Below are 12,726 nucleotides of genomic sequence, written 5' to 3' on the forward strand. Positions count from 1 at the left end.
AAGTTTGACACAAAACAACTCGAAATGTCAGAAATAGGAGTCAGACATGTACCTTGAGGCTGGAAATGAGCCCTAGCCACTCTTGCTATATCACCTGAGATGTATTATGGGGTCCTGGTGGCCACAGGGACCCACAAACAGTCATGAGGGTTGATACTGAAAATTAGCAAAGCTCGCTAATAGTGAGCACTTCTAGCGAGTTTTGCTAATTTATCAAATAGCTCAGACTGGATATCAGAGACACCGTTTGAGTGCACAACACATAAATACACTTGTTGGAAAGGTCAGATCTGATGCTTTCATTTGATTTACCTACCGTTGGTATTATCTGAGGTTTTTTTTTCAGCTTCCAGCCAAGGGAAAAACCTGATATCTTACCCGATTTTGAGCACCTTGGGCTGGGTGGAAGAAGTGACTTTGCCCCCTAAACACAAAAACTTCAAAAAGTCATCTCTGGAGGCCAGAAATGGGTCTTAGACACTCCTGCTGTGTCATCTGAGGTATACTATGGGGTCCTTGGGTCCAGAACTAGAAATGTGATGTGACTCTGAGCTCCAAGGCCTATCATGGAAAAAATGAGTTTGACACCAAACACCTCGAAATGTCACAAATAGGAGCCAAACATATACCTAGAGGCTGGAAATGAGCCCTAGCCACTCTTGCTATATCACCTGAGATGTATTATGGGATCCTGGTGGCCACTGGGACCCAAAAACAGTCATGAGGGTTGATACTGAAAATTAGCAAAAATCGCTAATAGTGAGCACTTCTAGCGAGTTTTGCAAATTTTTAAAAAAGCTCAGACTGGATATCAGAGACACTGTTGTGGTGTCTGTGTAGTGTAGGGGGCAGTATTTTAGGGTTTAGGGTAGTGCAGTGGTGTTTGGGTAGTGTAGGGGGTTGTGTTGGGGGTAGTGTTTTAGGGTTTAGGGTAGTGCAGTGGTGTTTGGGTAGTGTAGGGGGTCGTGCTGGGGGTAGTGTTTTAGGGTTTTAATGTAGCGCAATGGTGTTTGGGTAGCGTAGACAGTCATGCTGGGGTAGTGTTTTAGGGTTTAGGGTAGTGCAGTGGGGTTTGTGTAGTGTAGCGGGTCTTGCTGGGGGTAGTGTTTTAGGGTTTAGGGAAGTGCAGTGGTGTTTGGGGAGTGTAGGGGGTCATGCTGGGGGTAGTGTTTTAGGGTTTAGGGCAGTGCTGTGGTGTTTGGTTAGTGTAAGGGGTCATGCTGCGGGTAAATTTAGAGTTTAGGGTAGTTCAGTGGTGTTTAGGTAGTGTAGGGGATCGTGCTGGGGTAGTGTTTTAGGGTAGTGCAGTGGAGTTTGTGTAGTGTAGGGGGTCATGCTGGGGGAAGTGTTTTAGGGTTTAGTGAAGTGGTGTTTGTGTAGTGTAGGGGGTGGTGCTGAGGTAGTGTTTTAGGGTTTAGGGCAGTGCAGTGGTGTTGGTGTAGTGTAGGGGGTCATGCTGGAGGTGGTGTTTTAGGGTTTAGGGCAGTGCAGTGGTGTTTGTGTAGTGTAGGGGGTTGTGCTGGGGGTAGTGTTTTAGGGTTTAGGGCAGTGCTGTGGTGTTTGGTTAGTGTAAGGGGTCATGCTGCGGGTAAATTTAGGGTTTAGGGTAGTGCAGTGGTGTTTAGGTAGTGTAGGGGATCGTGCTGGGGGTAGATTTAGGGTTTAGTGCAGTGGTATTTGGGTAGTGTTTGGGGGTTCTTGCTGGGGTAGTGGTTTAGGGTTTAGGGTAGTGCATTGGTGTTTGGGTAGTGTAGGGGGTTGTGCTGGGATAGTGTTTTAGGGTTTAGTGTTATGCAGTTGTGTTTGGGTAGTGTAGGGGTCGTGCTGGGGGTAGTGTGTTAGGGTTTGGGGTAGCGCAGTGGTGTTTGGGTAATGTAGGATGTAGTGCTGGTGGTAGTGTTTTAGGGTTTAGGCTAGCGCAGTGGTGTTTGGGTAGTGTAGGGGGTCGTGCTGGGGGTAGTGTTTTAGGGTTTAGGGTACCGCAGTGATGTTTGCGTAGTGTAGGGGGTCATGCTGGGGGTGGTGTTTTGGGGTTTTGGGTAGCGCAGTGGTGTTTGGGTAGTGTAGGGTGTCGTGCTGGTGGTAATGTTTTAGGCTTTAGGATAGCGCATTGGTGTTTGGGTAGTGTAGGGGGTCGGGCTGGGGGTAGTGTGTTAGGGTTTAGGGTAGCGCAGTGGTATTTGGGGAATGTAGGGGGTGGTGCTGGGGTGGTGTTTTAGGGTTTTGGGTAGCGCAGTGGTGTTTGGGTTGTGTAGGGTGTCGTGCTGGTGGTAGTGTTTTAGGGTTTAGTTTAGTGCATTGGTGTTTGGGTAGTGTAGGGGGTTGTGCTGGGTTAGTGTTTTTGAGTTTAGGGTAGCGCAGTGGTGTTTGGGTAATGTAGGGGGTCGTGCTGGGGTAGTGTTTTAGGGTTTAGGGTAGCGCAGTGGTGTTTGGGTAATGTAGGGGGTGTGTTTGGGTGGTGTTTTAGGGTTTTGGGTAGCGCAGTTGTGTTTGGGTAGTGTTGGGGGTCGGGTTTTGGGGTTTTGGGTAGCGCAGTGGTGGTTGGGTCGTGTAGGGTGTCATGCTGGTGGTAGTGTTTTAGGGTTTAGGGTAGTGTATTGGTGTTTGGGTAGTATAGGTGGTCGTGCTGGGGTCGTGTTTTAGGGTTTAGGGTAGCGCAGTGGTGCTTGGGCAGTGTAGGGGGTCGTGCTGGGGTAAATTTAGGGTTTAGGGTAGTGCAGTGGTATTTGGGTAGTGTTTGGGGGTTTGTGCTGGGGGTAGTGTTTTAGGGTTGAGGGTCGTGCAGTGGTGTTTGGGTAGTGTAGGGGGTTGTGCTGGGGTAGTGTTTTCGGGTTTAGGGTAGCGCAGTGGTGTTTGTGTAGTGTAGGGGGTCGTTCTGAGGGTTGTGTTTTAGGAATTAGGATAGTGCAGTGGTGTCTGTGTAGTGTAGGGGGTAGTGTTTTAGGGTTTAGGGTAGTGCAGTGGTGTTTGTGTAGTGTAGGGGGTCATGCTGTGGTTAGTGTTTTATGGTTAAGGGCAGTGCAGTGGTTGTGGAGTGTAGAGGGTTGTGTTGAAGGGTTCAGGGTAGTGCAGTGGTGTTTGGGTAGAGTAGGGAGTCATGCTAGGGATGATTTAGTGTTTAGGGTGGTGCAGTGGTGTTTGGGTAGTGTAGGGGTCGTGCTGGGGTAGTGTTTTAGGGTGTAGGGTAGTGCAGTGGTGTTTGGGTACTATAGGGGTCATGCTGGTGTAGTGTTTTAGGGTTTAGGGTAGCGCAGTGATGTTAGGGTAGTGTAGGGGGTCGTGCTAGGGGTAGTGTTTTAGGGTTTAGGGCACCGCAGTGATGTTTGGATAGTGTAGGGGGTCATGTTGGGGGTAGTGTTTTAGGGTTTAGGGTACCGCAGTGATGTTTGGGTAGTGTAGGGTGTCGTGGTGGGGTAGTGTTTGAGGGGTTAGGATCGCACAATGGTGTTTGGGTAGTGTAGGGGGTCGTGCTGGGGATAGTGTTTTAGGGTTTAGGGTACAGCAGTGGTGTTTGGGTAGTGTAGTGGGTTGTGCTGGTGGTAGTGTTTTAGGGTTTAGGGTACCGCTTTGATGTTTGGGTAGTGTAGGGTGTCGAGCTGGGGGTAGTGTTTTAGGGTTTCGGGTAGCACAGTTGTGTCTGTGTAGTGTAGGGGGTAGTGTTTTAGGGTTTAGGGTAGTGCAGTGGTGTTTGTGTAATATAGGGGGTCATGCTGGGGTAGTGTTTTATGGTTAAGGGTAGTGCAGTGGTGTTTGTGGAGTGTAGGGGGTCGTGTTTTAGGGTTTAGGGTAGTGCAGTGGTGTTTGGGTAGTGTAGGGAGTCATGCTAGGGGTTGATTCAGGGTTTAGGGTAGTGCAGTGGTGTTTGGGTAGTGTAAGAGGTCGTGCTGGGGTAGTGTTTTAGGGTTTAGGGTAGTGCAGTGGTGTTTGGGTAGTTTAGGGGGTTATGCTGGGGTAGTGTTTTAGGGTTTAGGGTAGCGCAGTGGTGTTTGTGTAGTGTAGGGGGTCATGCTGGGGTTAGTGTTTTATGGTTAAGGGTAGTGCAGTGGTTGTGGAGTGTAGAGGGTTGTGTTGAAGGGTTCAGGGTAGTGCAGTGGTGTTTGGGTAGAGTAGGGAGTCATGCTAGGGATGATTTAGTGTTTAGGGTGGTGCAGTGGTGTTTGGGTAGTGTAGGGGTCATGCTGGGGTAGTGTTTTAGGGTTTAGGGTAGCGCAGTGATGTTAGGGTAGTGTAGGGGGTCGTACTAAGGGTAGTGTTTTAGGGTTTAGGGCACCGCAGTGATGTTTGGATATTGTAGGGGGTCATGTTGGGGGTAGTGTTTTAAGGTTTAGGGTACCGCAGTGATGTTTGGGTAATGTAGGGTGTCGTGGTGGGGTAGTGTTTTAGGGTTTAGTGTACCGCACTGGTGTTTGGGTAGTGTAGTGGGTTGTGCTGGTGGTAGTGTTTTAGGCTTTAGGGTACCGCTTTGATGTTTGGGTAGTGTAGGGTGTCGAGATGGGGGTAGTGTTTTAGGGTTTAGGGTAGCGCAGTAGTGTCTGTGTAGTGTAGGGGGCAGTGTTTTAGGGTTTAGGGTAGTGCAGTGTGTTTGTGTAGTGTAGGGGGTGATGCTGGGGTAGTGTTTTAGGGTGTAGGTTAGCGCAGTGGTGTTTGAGTAGTGTAGGGGGCGTGCAGGCGTGGTGTTTTAGGGTTTTGGGTTGCGCAGTGGTGTTTGGGTAGTGTAGGGGTTTGTGCTGGGGTAGTGGTTTAGGGTTTTGGGTAGCTCAGTGGTGTTTGGGTAGTGTAGGGGTTTGTGCTGGGGTAGTGTTTTAGGGTTTAGGGTAGCGCAGTGGTGTTTGGGTAGTGTAGGGGGTCGTGCTGGGGGTATTGTTTTAGGGTTTTGGGTAGTGCAGTGGTGTTTGGGTAGTGGAGGGTGTCGTGCTGGTGGTAGTGTTTTAGGGTTTAGGGTAGTGCATTGGTGTTTGGGTAGTATAGGGGGTTGTGCTGGGGTAGTGTTTTAGGGTTTAGGGTAGCGCAGTGATGTTTGGGTAGTGTAGGGGGTCGTGCTGGGGGTAGTGTTTTAGGGTTTAGAGTAGTGCAGTGGTGTTTGGGCAGTGTAGGGGGTTGCGCTGGGGTCAATTTAGGGTTTAGGGTAGTGCAGTGGTGTTTGGGTAGTGTAGGGGGGTGCTGGGGGTAGATTTAGGGTTTAGGGTAGTAACAGTGGTATTTGGGTAGTGTTTGGGGGTTCGTGCTGGGGGTAGTGTTTTAGGGTTGAGGGTGGTGCAGTGGTGTCTGTGTAGTGTAGGGGGTAGTGTTTTAGGGTTTAGGGTAGTACAGTGGTGTTTGTGTAGTGTAGGGGGTCATGCTGAGGGTGGTGTTTTAGGGTTTAGGATAGTGCAGTGGTGGCTGTGTAGTGTAGGGGGTAGTGTTTTAGGGTTTAGGGTAGTGCAGTGGTGTTTGTGTAGTGTAGGGGGTCATGCTGGGGTTAGTGTTTTATGGTTAAGGGTAGTGCAGTGGTTGTGGAGTGTAGAGGGTTGTGTTGAAGGGTTCAGGGTAGTGCAGTGGTGTTTGGGTAGAGTAGGGAGTCATGCTAGGGATGATTTAGTGTTTAGGGTGGTGCAGTGGTGTTTGGGTAGTGTAGGGGTCGTGCTGGGGTAGTGTTTTAGGGTGTAGGGTAGTGCAGTGGTGTTTGGGTAGTATAGGGGTCATGCTGGGGTAGTGTTTTAGGGTTTAGGGTAGCGCAGTGATGTTAGGGTAGTGTAGGGGGTCGTGCTAGGGGTAGTGTTTTAGGGTTTAGGGCACCGCAGTGATGTTTGGATAGTGTAGGGGGTCATGTTGGGGGTAGTGTTTTAGGGTTTAGGGTACCGCAGTGATGTTTGGGTAGTGTAGGGTGTCGTGGTGGGGTAGTGTTTTAGGGGTTAGAATCGCACAATGGTGTTTGGGTAATGTAGGGGGTCGTGCTGGGGATAGTGTTTTAGGGTTTAGTTTACAGCAGTGGTGTTTGGGTAGTGTAGTGGGTTGTGCTGGTGGTAGTGTTTTAGGGTTTAGGGTACCGCTTTGATGTTTGGGTAGTGTAGGGTGTCGAGCTGGGGGTAGTGTTTTAGGGTTTCGGGTAGCACAGTTGTGTCTGTGTAGTGTAGGGGGTAGTGTTTTAGGGTTTAGGGTAGTGCAGTGGTGTTTGTGTAGTATAGGGGGTCATGCTGGGGTAGTGTTTTATGGTTAAGGGTAGTGCAGTGGTGTTTTTGGAGTGTAGGGGGTCGTGTTTTAGGGTTTAGGGTAGTGCAGTGGTGTTTGGGTAGTGTAGGGAGTCATGCTAGGGGTTGATTCAGGGTTTAGGGTAGTGCAGTGGTGTTTGGGTAGTGTAAGAGGTCGTGCTGGGGTAGTGTTTTAGGGTTTAGGGTAGTGCAGTGGTGTTTGGGTAGTTTAGGGGGTTATGCTGGGGTAGTGTTTTAGGGTTTAGGGTAGCGCAGTGGTGTTTGTGTAGTGTAGGGGGTCATGCTGGGGTTAGTGTTTTATGGTTAACGGTAGTGCAGTGGTTGTGGAGTGTAGAGGGTTGTGTTGAAGGGTTGAGGGTAGTGCAGTGGTGTTTGGGTAGAGTAGGGAGTCATGCTAGGGATGATTTAGTGTTTAGGGTGGTGCAGTGGTGTTTGGGTAGTGTAGGGGTCGTGCTGGGGTAGTGTTTTAGGGTGTAGGGTAGTGCAGTGGTGTTTGGGTAGTAAAGGGGTCATGCTGGGGTAGTGTTTTAGGGTTTAGGGTAGCGCAGTGATGTTAGGGTAGTGTAGGGGGTCGTGGTAGGGGTAGTGTTTTAGGGTTTAGGGCACCGCAGTGATGTTTGGATAGTGTAGGGGGTCATGTTGGGGGTAGTGTTTTAGGGTTTAGGGTACCGCAGTGATGTTTGGGTTGTGTAGGGTGTCATGCTGGTGATAGTGTTTTAGGGTTTAGGGTAGTGCATTGGTGTTTGGGTAGTGTAGGGGTTTGTGCTGGGGTAGTGTTTTAGGGTTTAGGGTAGCACAGTGGTGTTTTGGTAGTGTAGGGGGTCGTGCTGGGGGTAGTGTTTTTAGGTTTTGGGTAGCGCAGTGGTGTTTGGGAAGTGTAGGGTGTCGTGCTGGTGGTAGTGTTTTAGAGTTTAGGGTGGTGCATTGGTGTTTGGGTAGTGTAGGGGGTTGTGCTGGGGTAGTGTTTTAGAGTTTAGGGTAGCACAGTGGTGTTTGGGTAGTGTAGGGGGTCGTGCTGGGGGTCGTGTTTTAGGGTTTTGGGTAGCGCAGTGGTGTTTGGGTAGTGTAGGATGTCGTGCTGGTGGTAGTGTTTTAGGGTTTAGTGTAGTGCTTTGGTGTTAGGGTAGTGTGGGGGTTGTGCTGGGGTAGTGTTTTAGGGTTTAGGCTAGCGCAGTGGTGTTTGGGTAGTGTGGGGGTCGTGCTGGGGGTAGTGTTTTAGGGTTTAGGGGAGTGCAGTGGTGTTTGGGCAGTGTAGGGGGTCTTGCTCTGGTAAATTTAGGGATTAGGGTAGTGCAGTGGTGTTTGGGTTGTGTAGGATGTCGTGCTGGTGGTAATGTTTTAGGGTTTAGGGTAGTGCATTGGTGTTTGGGTAGTGTGGGGGTTGTGCTGGGGTAGTGTTTTAGGGTTTAGGCTAGCCCAGTGGTGTTTGGGTAGTGTAGGGGGTCATGCTGGTGGTAGATTTAGGGTTTAGGGTTGTGCAGTGGTATATGGGTAGAGTGTGGGGATTTGTGCTGGGGGTAGTGTTTTAGGGTTGAGGGTAGTGCAGTGGTGTCTGTGTAGTGTAGGGGGTAGTGTTTTAGGGTTTAGGGTAGTGCAGTGGTGTTTGTGTAGTGTAGGGAGTCATGCTGAGGGTGGTGGGTTAGGGTTTAGGATAGTGCAGTGGTGTCTGTGTAGTGTAGGGGGTAGTGTTTTAGGGTTTAGGATAGTGCAGTGGTGTTTGTGTAGTGTAGGGGGTCATGCTGGGGGTAGTGTTTTATGGTTAAGGGTAGTGCAGTGGTTGTGGAGTGTAGAGGTTTGTGTTTAAGGGTTTAGGGTAATGCAGTGGTGTTTGGGTAGTGTAGGGAGTAATGCTAGGGATGATCTAGTGTGCTAGGGATAGTGTTTTAGGGTTTAAGGCACCACAGTGATGTTTGGATAGTGTAGGGGTCATGTTGGGGGTAGTGTTTTAGGGTTTAAGGGACCGCAGTGATGTTTGGGTAGTGTAGGGTGTTGTGGTGGGGTAGTGTTTTAGGGTTTAGGATTGCACAGTGATGTTTGGGTAGTGTAGGGGGTCGTGCTGGGGAAGTGTTTTAGGGTGTAGGGTAGCGTAGTGGTATTTGGGTAGTGTAGGGGGCGTGCGGGGTGGTGTTTTAGGGTTTTGGGTAGCGCAGTGGTGTTTGGGTTGTGTAGGGTGTCATGCTGGTGGTAGTGTTTTACGGTTTAGGGTAGTGCATTGGTGTTTGGGTAGTGTAGGGGGTTGTGCTGGGGAAGTGTTTTGGGGTTTAGGGTAGCGCAGTCGTGTTTGGGTAGTGTAGGGGGTCATACTGGGGGTAGTGTCTTAGGGTTTAGGGTAGTGCAGTGGTGTTTGGGTAGTGTAAGGGGTGGTGCTGGGGGTAGATTTAGGGTTTTTGGGTTGTGTAGGGTGTCGTGCTGGTGGTAGTGTTTTAGGGTTTAGGGTAGTGCATTGGTGTTTGGGTAGTGTAGGGGTTTGTGCTGGGGTAGTGTTTTAGGCTTTAGGGTAGCACAGTGGTGTTTGGGTAGTGTAGGGGGTCATGCTGGGTGTAGTGTTTTAAGGTTTTGGGTAGCGCAGTGGTGTTTGGGTAGTGTAGGGTGTCGTGGTGGTGGTAGTGGTTTAGGGTTTAGGGTAGTGCATATGTGTTTGGGTAGTGTAGGGGGTTGTGCTGGGGTAGTGTTTTAGGGTTTAGTGTAGCGCAGTGGTGTTTGGGTAGTGTAGGGGGTCGTGCTGGGGGTCGTGTTTTAGGGTTTTGGGTAGGGCAGTGGTGTTTGGGTAGTGTAGGATGTCGTGCTGGTGGTAGTAGTTTAGGGTTTAGGGTAGTGCATTGGTGATTGGGTAGTGTGGGGGCTGTGCAGGGGTAGTGTTTTAGGGTTTAGGCTAGCGCAGTGGTGTTTGTGTAGTGTAGGGGGTCGTGCTGGGGGTAGTGTTTTATGGTTTAGGGTAGTGCAGTGGTGTTTGGGCAGTGTAAGGGGCCTTGCTCTGGTAAATTTAGGGATTAGGGTAGTGCAGTGGTGTTTGGGTAGTGTAAAGGGTGGTGCTGGGGGTAGATTTAGGACTTAGGGTAGTGCAGTGGTATATGGGTAGTGTTTGGGGATTCGTGCTGGGGTAGTGTTTTAGGGTTGAGGGTAGTGCAGTGGTGTCTGTGTAGTGTAGGGGTAGTGTTTTAGGGTTTAGGGTAGTGCAGTGGTGTTTGTGCAGTGTAGGGGGTCGTGCTGGGGTAGTGTTTTAGGGTTAAGGGTAGTGCAGTGGTGTTTGTGTAGTATAGGGGGTCGTGTTTTAGGGTTTAGGGTAGTGCAGTGGTGTTTGGGTAGTGTAGGGTGTCGTGCTGGGGTAATGTTTTAGGGTTTAGGGTAGTGCAGTGGTGTTTGGGTAGAGTAGGGAGTCATGCTAGGGATGATTTAGTGTTTAGGGTGGTGCAGTGGTGTTTGGGTAGTGTAGGGGCCGTGCTGGGGTAGTGTTTTAGGGTGTAGGGTAGTGCAGTGGTGTTTGGGTAGTAAAGGGGTCATGCTGGGGTAGTGTTTTAGGGTTTAGGGTAGCGCAGTGATGTTAGGGTAGTGTAGGGGGTCATGGTAGGGGTAGTGTTTTAGGGTTTAGGGCACCGCAGTGATGTTTGGATAGTGTAGGGGGTCATGTTGGGGGTAGTGTTTTAGGGTTTAGGGTACCGCAGTGATGTTTGGGTTGTGTAGGGTGTCATGCTGGTGGTAGTGTTTTAGGGTTTAGGGTAGTGCATTGGTGTTTGGGTAGTGTAGGGGTTTGTGCTGGGGTAGTGTTTTAGGGTTTAGGGTAGCACAGTGGTGTTTTGGTAGTGTAGGGGGTCGTGCTGGGGGTAGTGTTTTTAGGTTTTGGATAGCGCAGTGGTGTTTGGGTATTGTAGGGTGTCGTGCTGGTGGTAGTGTTTTAGGGTTTAGGGTGGTGCATTGGTGTTTGGGTAGTGTAGGGGGTTGTGCTGGGGTAGTGTTTTAGAGTTTAGGGTAGCACAGTGGTGTTTGGGTAGTGTAGGGGGTCGTGCTGGGGGTCGTGTTTTAGGGTTTTGGGTAGCGCAGTGGTGTTTGGGTAGTGTAGGATGTCGTGCTGGTGGTAGTGTTTTAGGGTTTAGTGTAGTGCATTGGTGTTAGGGTAGTGTGGGGGTTGTGCTGGGGTAGTGTTTTAGGGTTTAGGCTAGCGCAGTGGTGTTTGGGTAGTGTAGGGGGTCGTGCTGGGGGTAGTGTTTTAGGGTTTAGGGTAGTGCAGTGGTGTTTGGGCAGTGTAGGGGGTCTTGCTCTGGTAAATTTAGGGATTAGGGTAGTGCAGTGGTGTTTGGGTAGTGTAGGGGGTCGTGCTGGGGGTAGTGTTTTAGGGTTTTAATGTAGCGCAATGGTGTTTGGGTAGCGTAGACAGTCATGCTGGGGTAGTGTTTTAGGGTTTAGGGTAGTGCAGTGGGGTTTGTGTAGTGTAGCGGGTCTTGCTGGGGGTAGTGTTTTAGGGTTTAGGGAAGTGCAGTGGTGTTTGGGGAGTGTAGGGGGTCATGCTGGGGGTAGTGTTTTAGGGTTTAGGGCAGTGCTGTGGTGTTTGGTTAGTGTAAGGGGTCATGCTGCGGGTAAATTTAGGGTTTAGGGTAGTTCAGTGGTGTTTAGGTAGTGTAGGGGATCGTGCTGGGGTAGTGTTTTAGGGTAGTGCAGTGGAGTTTGTGTAGTGTAGGGGGTCATGCTGGGGGAAGTGTTTTAGGGTTTAGTGAAGTGGTGTTTGTGTAGTGTAGGGGGTGGTGCTGAGGTAGTGTTTTAGGGTTTAGGGCAGTGCAGTGGTGTTGGTGTAGTGTAGGGGGTCATGCTGGAGGTGGTGTTTTAGGGTTTAGGGCAGTGCAGTGGTGTTTGTGTAGTGTAGGGGGTTGTGCTGGGGGTAGTGTTTTAGGGTTTAGGGCAGTGCTGTGGTGTTTGGTTAGTGTAAGGGGTCATGCTGCGGGTAAATTTAGGGTTTAGGGTAGTGCAGTGGTGTTTAGGTAGTGTAGGGGATCGTGCTGGGGGTAGATTTAGGGTTTAGTGCAGTGGTATTTGGGTAGTGTTTGGGGGTTCTTGCTGGGGTAGTGGTTTAGGGTTTAGGGTAGTGCATTGGTGTTTGGGTAGTGTAGGGGGTTGTGCTGGGATAGTGTTTTAGGGTTTAGTGTAGTGCAGTTGTGTTTGGGTAGTGTAGGGGTCGTGCTGGGGGTAGTGTGTTAGGGTTTGGGGTAGCGCAGTGGTGTTTGGGTAATGTAGGATGTAGTGCTGGTGGTAGTGTTTTAGGGTTTAGGCTAGCGCAGTGGTGTTTGGGTAGTGTAGGGGGTCGTGCTGGGGGTAGTGTTTTAGGGTTTAGGGTACCGCAGTGATGTTTGCGTAGTGTAGGGGGTCATGCTGGGGGTGGTGTTTTGGGGTTTTGGGTAGCGCAGTGGTGTTTGGGTAGTGTAGGGTGTCGTGCTGGTGGTAATGTTTTAGGCTTTAGGATAGCGCATTGGTGTTTGGGTAGTGTAGGGGGTCGGGCTGGGGGTAGTGTGTTAGGGTTTTAATGTAGCGCAATGGTGTTTGGGTAGCGTAGACAGTCATGCTGGGGTAGTGTTTTAGGGTTTAGGGTAGTGCAGTGGGGTTTGTGTAGTGTAGCGGGTCTTGCTGGGGGTAGTGTTTTAGGGTTTAGGGAAGTGCAGTGGTGTTTGGGGAGTGTAGGGGGTCATGCTGGGGGTAGTGTTTTAGGGTTTAGGGCAGTGCTGTGGTGTTTGGTTAGTGTAAGGGGTCATGCTGCGGGTAAATTTAGGGTTTAGGGTAGTTCAGTGGTGTTTAGGTAGTGTAGGGGATCGTGCTGGGGTAGTGTTTTAGGGTAGTGCAGTGGAGTTTGTGTAGTGTAGGGGGTCATGCTGGGGGAAGTGTTTTAGGGTTTAGTGAAGTGGTGTTTGTGTAGTGTAGGGGGTGGTGCTGAGGTAGTGTTTTAGGGTTTAGGGCAGTGCAGTGGTGTTGGTGTAGTGTAGGGGGTCATGCTGGAGGTGGTGTTTTAGGGTTTAGGGCAGTGCAGTGGTGTTTGTGTAGTGTAGGGGGTTGTGCTGGGGGTAGTGTTTTAGGGTTTAGGGCAGTGCTGTGGTGTTTGGTTAGTGTAAGGGGTCATGCTGCGGGTAAATTTAGGGTTTAGGGTAGTGCAGTGGTGTTTAGGTAGTGTAGGGGATCGTGCTGGGGGTAGATTTAGGGTTTAGTGCAGTGGTATTTGGGTAGTGTTTGGGGGTTCTTGCTGGGGTAGTGGTTTAGGGTTTAGGGTAGTGCATTGGTGTTTGGGTAGTGTAGGGGGTTGTGCTGGGATAGTGTTTTAGGGTTTAGTGTAGTGCAGTTGTGTTTGGGTAGTGTAGGGGTCGTGCTGGGGGTAGTGTGTTAGGGTTTGGGGTAGCGCAGTGGTGTTTGGGTAATGTAGGATGTAGTGCTGGTGGTAGTGTTTTAGGGTTTAGGCTAGCGCAGTGGTGTTTGGGTAGTGTAGGGGGTCGTGCTGGGGGTAGTGTTTTAGGGTTTAGGGTACCGCAGTGATGTTTGCGTAGTGTAGGGGGTCATGCTGGGGGTG

Source organism: Triturus cristatus, chromosome 1_1 (assembly GCF_964204655.1).
Source record: "Triturus cristatus chromosome 1_1, aTriCri1.1, whole genome shotgun sequence".
Classification (NCBI taxonomy): Eukaryota; Metazoa; Chordata; class Amphibia; order Caudata; family Salamandridae; genus Triturus; species Triturus cristatus.